This window comes from Elephantulus edwardii, unplaced genomic scaffold, assembly GCF_000299155.1.
Source record: "Elephantulus edwardii isolate Elephantulus edwardi_28Jun2011 unplaced genomic scaffold, EleEdw1.0 scaffold00004, whole genome shotgun sequence".
Taxonomy (NCBI): Eukaryota; Metazoa; Chordata; class Mammalia; order Macroscelidea; family Macroscelididae; genus Elephantulus; species Elephantulus edwardii.
The window spans coordinates 35204958-35213411 of record NW_006399754.1 but is presented as its reverse complement, the minus strand read 5'-3'; the positions used below and the strand labels follow the sequence as shown (position 1 = coordinate 35213411).

The window sequence follows — 8454 nt, the reverse complement described above, 5'->3', positions numbered from 1 at the left end:
TGATTGCAAAGACCATGGCCTGTATCAGACACACCTTAGTCTCCAGAGAGACACCATTGCTCTTCAGAACTTTGGAAAGTCCCTAACAGCAGACTTTCCCATGGCAATATGTCTTTTAATTTCCTGGCTACTGGTGTCAAGAGTGTTGACTCTGGAGCCAAGCAAACTAAAGCTGTGAACAATCTCAATCTCTTCACCATCCATCCTGATAAAAATTTCTTAGCCTCTGATATGTGTGGAGTATCTTGCTTGAAGTCCCAGGGAGAATAGCTCTCTGTGACTATATGGATTTAGAATGCTAACATATACAGTTGAAAAGGATGAGGTAAAATCCTACTGTCCTGGGATGTTAAAAAGTGGCAGAGATCGAGACTTGTTTTAAAGGAAAATATCCTGTTGCTTTCACTTTTCATGAGAAGCCAGATGAATGGCTGAGGCTTGCACACACTCCTTCATGGTCTCCAGTCTTACTCTTCTTGGACCAGATCTTCATCTGTTTCTGGCAGCTGGTTGGCTGAAAAGTGTTTCTAGAATCTCTCTGGAAGATGAAAAATGACCTGGGCTGAGAGTGTTTTACAATTCCCAAGGACTCCGTGTCCTTAACAAATAGTCCGTTCAATACCCATGCTGCCATTCCAGTTCATAGTGGCCTCTGTGAATGAGAACGCGGCCCTGTCCATGCTGCCCGTCCTTCACCTGGCTGCTGTCACAGGCTCGGTGACAGCTGTGCTTCAGTCCACGTTGCTGAGCGCCCTCCTCTTTGCCCTGATCCTCTACTAACCACGATGTCTCCCTGCAGCCGTGGGCCTCCTGTTAACAAGCCAAAGTATGCGACAGTCTCCCCTCCTCACTTCTAAGAGGCGTCATGCTGCAGTTCTTCAGAAACCAACCTATTTGCTCTCTAGCTGCCTGTCCTACAGTGTCCTCAGCAACCCCGTAAGGTGTGATGTTCAGCTGCCAGCTGTTCCTAAGGAGAAAGACGGGCAGCCTCCTCCCATCAAGTCTTACAGCCTCGGAAGCCGGGAGGAAGGTCCTCCCTGGAAGGACCAACATGACGGCGGAGAGTTTGAGTTACAGTCACAGACTCTACACCCACTCCTCGTGTGTCACCATGGTTGGGTTCCAAAGATAAGGTTGTTACGGCAAAATGAGCATCACGCGGACACCGAGGGCGAACGCATCACAGCAGAACAGGAGGCTGATGTCATCATGACATAACCGCCGGCGACCTTGGCGTAGAACTGCCAAACCACGGAGGGTGGCGGGCCAGCCGCGGCCACAGTCTTACCTATCCCTGCGGAGTTGTTCTAGCTTCGTGCCTCAGGCCTTGTGACGTCAGATGTTGGTCATTAATGTGCAATATAGTCCACAAGTAGATTTTTTAGTTTTGTAAATGTGAAATATCAATAACAAGATCATTGATGAGTGAAAAGTAGATGACATCTTTATCCTCAAGGAGGCAGGGATCACTCACTGGCTTCATGGGTTGTTTAAGAAAGTAACTCTTTGGTATTACCTGGAGTGGACACGCAGACATTTCTTTCCAAGGCTGTGGCCACAGTCTCGATGGACACTGATGAGCGTGGGGACCACAGCGCAGTCTCCGTCACTGTTGTGTGCTGAGTCCAGGGGTTCTTCATGGGGGCCATCTGGAGCAGAGCGCAGTCCCACACTTGCTACCAGCGCAATCGACAGGTTATTACCACAGGATAAACAGGACGGGGGTGGGCAGGACAGCACTCATCATCCCCTGCTCCCCCCTCCTTCCTCCTCATCTTCATCATCATCACCAGCAGGGCTTCTGAAGGTCAGCATCACACCCAGGAGTGTGGTGGGATCGCACACGTGTGCTCACCCACTTCACACCATCCGAGAACACCGAGGCCCCTCTCTCCGGGGGCTAATATACCACAATCACTATGTCTAGGTGCCCAACTGCATGACAGGAAGGGAGTAGGGACAAAGGTATCACGTCATCCCCGTGGCATAATGCATCATGTGGTGGGCTGCTAACAGAAAGGTAGGCAGTTCAAACTCACCAGCAGGAAGACGAGGCTGTCTCCCCCTGAAATCTTGCAGCCTCGGAAACCAATGGAAGGTTGTGAGCGGCACTGGCTCAGTGAGGGCAGGGAGTCGTTGAGGGGTAAAGGCAGTAAGCCAGGAGCGGCCTGTGGGGACGGTGGACGTTACTCACTGTCCTTGTGCAGCTCCCGAACTGTCTCCTGGTGGCCATTCTAATCTCACGACACCATGGATCTTTCTCCCCCTCTCATCCTCCTAACCAGCAGAGCCCCTCTGGGTTTCTTCAGGGCCTCCGCCTCCCCTGGGGGGGACACACTTCACTTTGTGTCCATTAGCCGCTGCCACACCCATTAGTGGCCAGAGAGATGGTGAGAGACATTACCGCACATCTGTGCCTCCCGCCCCACACGGAACAAAGCCCCTGCTGGTGGTTTGACCCTGACAGTGTCCGTGAGGACATGGAATTGCCCCTCAGGTGCTCCAAGGCAGAAGGACACACCTCATCTTTGTCCCTTGGAGAGTCTCGGTGGTTTTGAACCAATGACCTTTTGTAGGAGCCAAGCACTAACCAGAGAACGTTGCACCGTCAGGACTCCTTACGTGTTACCAAGCAGCCCAAAGCCCAGGGACTTAGAGCAACAACTGAGTGTGGAAATTAGTGTTACAGAAGAGAAGGTGAGGAAGGGCCGGGTGGGATATTAATCTGCACTGGAACTTCTACTCAAATTACAATAAAATAAACAAAACCTTCAGCTAAGTGTTATTTCTCTTGCGCGTGTGAGTCTCTACCTGCTGTGGGGCAGGCTATCGGGGGTGTTCAGGAGGCCCAGTGCCTCAGTCATGTGGTCCGCGTGAACTACCAGCAGGGAGCACGGGTTCCCACGCAGACGGCCCATTCTTCCTTCGCTCGGCTCACTAACAGCACGGCGATTTGCTTTCAAGGAAGAACACTCCAAAATGACGAGGCTCAACGCGCAAGTATTTGTCAAAGCTGCATGTTCACCACACTTTCTAATGCCCTGTTGGCCCAAACAAGTTACATAACCACGCTCAAAGAAGACGGCCTGAGTGTATGAGAACCCGGAGGTGGGTTCCCTGGGAGCCAAGCGTCACAGTCACTTCACAACAAGAAGGAACAAGGTGGTGCTGTTAGGTGCTGTCGAGTAGAGTAGGACTCAGCGACTCCATGGACAGCAGATCTGAACCCTGTCCTGTCCTGTGACCCATTCCAGCAGTCACCGTATCCATCCACCTGGTTGAGGGCATAGGACAAGGCGTTTATGGTGCCCATCAGAGCATGCTAACCCACCCAAACACAGTAGTCTACCAGGGAATAGTGACCAACCCAGACACAGGAGTCTACCAGGGCATAGTGACCCACCCAGACACCAGACACAGCAGCCCACCAGGCATAGTGACCCACCCAGACATGGGAGTCTACCAGGACATGGTGATCCACCCTGGCACAGCCCACCAGGGCATGGTGACCCATCCAGGTACAGCTCGCCAGGGCACAGTGGCCCATTGAGACACAGCAGCACACAGGGCATAGTAACCCAGCCAGTCACAGGAGTCTACCAGAGTGTGCTGACCCACCCAAGCATAGCCCACCCACCAGGGCATGGTGACGCATTCAGGTACAGCTCACCAGGACATGGTGACCCACCCAAGCATAGCCCACCAGGACATGGTGACCCATCCAGACACAGCCCACCAGGGTGCAGTGGCCAAAACGCTTTGGATCGGGTTCCCAGAATTTGTGTTGCTATCGTTGGTCTGCTTCTCACCTCATTTAAAGGAGCCCTGAGTGTGGAGTTTAAAGCTTGGGCTGATAACTGTAAAGTTAGCCGTGTGGACCCACCAGCTGCCCTTTGGCAGAGAACTGGGCGTTTTCTCCATAAACGCTTCTGGCTGGGAACCTGGCAGAGGGCTGTTGTGAAGCAGGCCTGACTCAACGGCACTGGCCTTTCCCAGCTTTGCCACAGAGCAGCCCTGCTTGTATGGTGCTTATATGTTTGGCTGCTAATGGAGAGGTTGGTGGGTCGAATCCCCCAGCCACCATGCAGGAGAAAGAAGGCAGCCAGCTTGCACGGAGAGCTCTAGCCACAGAAACCAGCATGGCATCACCAGGAGCCAGAAATGAGTTGGGCCAGGTGTGGGTTTTGCCTCATAAAGATGTGGAAAGTCGGTGTCAAAGTTGCTAGTGAGCTTATGTTTCCTAAAATAAACCCCACACTACCCCCTCCGGTTACCCATCACTGTCAAACAGGAGTAAAGTGGAAATTCCCAAAACCCCCCTTCAGAGTGATGGGTTTGGCTTTCACCATGAGTAACTTTATAACAGATCAATGTGACCATTAAGCAAATAAGAATATTTTTTTAAAGATTTTGGTTGAAAATTCACAAACGCTTAGTCCATTTGATAGCTTGCACTCAGCAGGGCACAATGAGGAAGTAATCTAAACCATGAACGTTAGGTCAAGAAAGAAGGAAATAGGAGATATTATGCCTGCTGTGTGAGCAAGGCCACTTCCAGATACATTTAATAAACACATTCCCACATGGTCCTTGACCAGTGCTGTCGAGTCATTCCGACTCCTGGTGACCTTCCACTGGCTTCTGAGGATGTAAGGCTTCACACTCGTCAAAGCTGGCCAGGGAATAAGGAAAATCAAAGAAGACCTGGTATCTGAGCGTGGTGTTGGTGAGAGGTATTGGCTCCCTCATGGACTGCTGAAGGAATACACAGAATCTTGTGGGAAGTGCCAGCCGGGAGTTCTGCGGGGCAGGGATGGCGAGGCTTTGTCCCACAGACTCTGGGCATGTTGTCAGGAGGCACTGGGCCTCCGAAAAAGATGTCAGGCTGGGGAAAGCTGAGAGTCAGCTAAAGAGAAAAGGACTCCCAGTGAGATGGACTGAGACAGTGAGTGCAGCAATGGCTTGAGCGTGGTGGAGCTTGCGAGGATGGTGTGGACAGGGCGAGGTTCTGATCACTTGTTCGTACGGTCACTACAGGTAACAGCTGACTAACAGACTTTAACAACACATCTTAACAGAGGCAAACTGCCTCACCCTTCTCCTGCAGAGTTGCCAGGGGATTTGAACCACTGACCTCTAGGTTAGCAGCCTAGCGTGTAACACATTATGCCAACAAGGCTCCGTACGGCTCTGTTTTATGAACATATTTCGTGATCATGCTAACTGGTCTATATAACCTATTGAAAACTATTCTCTTGGGTTAAGCAAAGACTTTCAGACACATTCATTACTGCATATTTCTTTAAGGACTCTTTAAAAATAGCTTTCCTTTACACTCAAATAAGATGTTCACAATTAATATCTTCTATGCCTACCTTTCAAGGAGTGCTATGGCGTTGTTGTTAGAACATCTGGCACTAAGCACGGGGTTAGTGACTCGAATCCGTCAGTTGCTCCGGGAGGCAGCCTGGTCTATAACCTTTACAGACTTAGAAGCACCACAGGCAGTTCTGGGTCCTCCAGGGTTGTGATGAGTCGGAATCTACTTAAAGGCACTGAGTTTGGTTCGGAGTTTATGTTATTTCTTCATTCATAAAAGAGGGGTAACTATAGGAACCTCTTCACAGGTTTATTGTGAAGATTAAATTGCTGTTACGTGCCATCGAGTCTGAACCAACTCCTTGCTGACCTTGTCGTGGGTTTTCAGAGGCAATAAATTGCATGAGAAGACACGGGCACCTGGTGATTCAAACTGTGTGCCTTTGGGTTGTCAGTGCAGCTCCTTACCAGGGGGCCACCACAGCTCCTTGAGGATCAGATAGATATATATACAAACACACACATATATATACAAATACATATTGTTGTGACGTGCTATCAAGTTGCCTGCAACTCATAGCGACCCTATGAACAACAGCCCTAAACTCTGCTCTGTCCTGTGCCAATCACACTGTCTCCGACACACCCACCCCCATTATCCCAGTCATTGAGTCAATCTATCTCCTTAAAGGTCTTCCTCTCCTGCACTGTCACTCCACCCTCACAAGCATGACGTCACTTTCCAAGGACTGGTCCCTCCTTGCAACATGTCCAAAGTATGTCAGATGAAGCTTCAGAATCCTTGCTTCCAAGGAATAACCTGGTTTAACCCTTTCCCGGCCAAACCTGTTTGTTTTCCTAGCAGTCCATGGTATATTTAACACTCTTCTCCAACACCACATCTCAAAGACATCGATTCTCCTATCCTCTCCAGTCATTGTCCAGCTCTTGGATGCATAGCAAGTGATTGCAAAGATGACAGCCTGTATCAGGTACACCTTACAAGAGTGACACTATTGCTTTTCAGTACTTTGGTGAGGTCCCTAACAGCAGACTTTCCCATCACAATATGTCTTTTAATTTCCTGGCTGTTCGTGTCAAGAGTATTGAGTGTAGAGCCAAGCAGACTAAAGCTGTGAACAATCTCAATCTCTTCATCATCCATCCTGATGTTGCCAATTGGCCCAGTGGTGAGAATCTTTGTCTTCTCGACATTGAACCTCAATCCATATTGAAGGCTGCAGTCCTTGACCCTCTGCAGCAAGCACTTCAGGTCCTCCTAAGTTTCTTATTTCTTTTTTTTTCTCTCAAGTTATATAGTATTTTAAAAAATCGTTGCTCTTGAGTACTGTATTATATTCCGTTATGTGAATGTACCACAATGTTTCAATCCATCCAATTGTGGTTGGACATTTGGGCTGTTTCCACATTCTTGCAATGGTGAACAATGCTGTTACGAACATTGTTGTACAAATCTCTGTGTCTCTGTTCTAATTTCCTTGGGGTGTATTCCTAGAAGTGGAATAGCTGGGTCATGTGCAGCTTACCCACATGGAGCTGTGACAAAGACATTTTTATTAGCTTTATCAAAAAGAAATGGAGGAGCCGAAGAAGATGATGTTAAGGCTGAATGTAGAAAGACCCGAGACCATGGACAACTTGCCTGCTCTTTACACTATTTACCAAGGAGAGGTTGCCATGGTAATAGCCTAAGGAGCCTTTATCAGAATCCCAGGCTGTTGGAAACAAGGTCTTGTCCATCCAACTCACATGTCGTCCTGTCGAGTAGAAAAGCCTTCTGAAATAGTAGATGTTGGAGACAAAGCGTGGGTGAAGCTTATTGGCCGAGAGATGAAAATGATAGGATAAAGATATCCCTCTCCATGAAAGTAGTCAATGAGGGACTGGAAAAGACTTGGATCCTAACACTGGTATCCCTGATCAGGAAGAGAGGCGGAGACGGTCCTTCCAGGATTCCACTGGGCACAAGATCACCCTCGAGGCTGTCCTAACCACCACCTGCAAGAAGCGCAACGATGAATGAATTGAAATCCAAAATCTCTGTAAATGTTCATTGAAATGAATAATAATTATAAAAACAAGTGTGGCTGCAAAGGCCGCTTTGCAAAGGATCGCTTCATGCAGCCGAGAGGGACCAAATACTCTCTGATACCTGAGGAGGAAGAAGAGAAAGAAGAGGCCAAGCTGGACCCCACGAAGAATTCCTCTAGAAAAAGGAAGAAAGAAAAGAAGAAAAAGAAACACAGAGACAAGAAGTTGCCTGACTCTGACAGCTCAGACTCGGAGAGTGACACAGGCACGAAAGTAAAGCATTTACCAAAAGACAGCAAGACCGCCAAGAAGAAGAAAAAGAAGCAGCAGCAGCACAAAGATTTAGAGTGAGAACAGAGGGGAGGCTGAGAGAAGGAACCAGGAGCTCTGTCCTTTAAGCCCTCGGTCCTGAAAAGACTCAGTAGTGAGAATAAGGCCTCCCACGCCAACTACTTCTCTCCCACAGAAGATGACATCCCTGCGTGCAGCAGGCAGGGTCAGGAGTTAGATGTGAAAAGCAGCTACTTAAACATGAGTGATCCTCACCGCTCCCAGTTCCTTCGCAAGTGACACCTGCCGTTCCTCTGTGCACTCATGCATCACAGAGCAAGGAAACACTGCACTGTTCAAAGTCAGGAAAGGAGTGCGCCAGGGATGCTTCCTGCCCTGTACCTTTTCAGTCGGTATGCAGAACAGATCATTCGGGAAGCAGGGCTTTATGACGGACAACGCAGGAGAGGGAGACCCCGGATGAGATGGATCGACATGGTAACTGGGGCGATGGGGGTTGGTGTGTCGGAGTTAGTGAGACTGGCTCAGGACAGGGAAGGGTTCAGAGGTGCTGTCCAATCAGATCACTATGCATCGCAGGTGACTCAGTGTCACATAACAAAAACATACTATGACAAGTTTGGAAGAAAGAGTGGCATCCACTTCCTAAGCAACGTGCCTCTGAAAACCGAACTTTGACAAATGTTGATATTGTAGAGGGGCTTCAAGTCTTTTGTTCACAGGGTTGCTATGAGTCATGCTTGACTTGAAGGCAATCAACAACAACATGGAATCTCTATGTTCAATTATTTT

General features: G+C 49.0%; 1 pseudogene; it reads left to right on the top strand.

Annotated features, from left to right (window-relative positions):
• Nucleotides 1–6963: 6963 nt before the first annotated feature.
• Nucleotides 6964–7722, top strand: LOC102870033 (annotated as a pseudogene).
• Nucleotides 7723–8454: the final 732 nt, after the last annotated feature.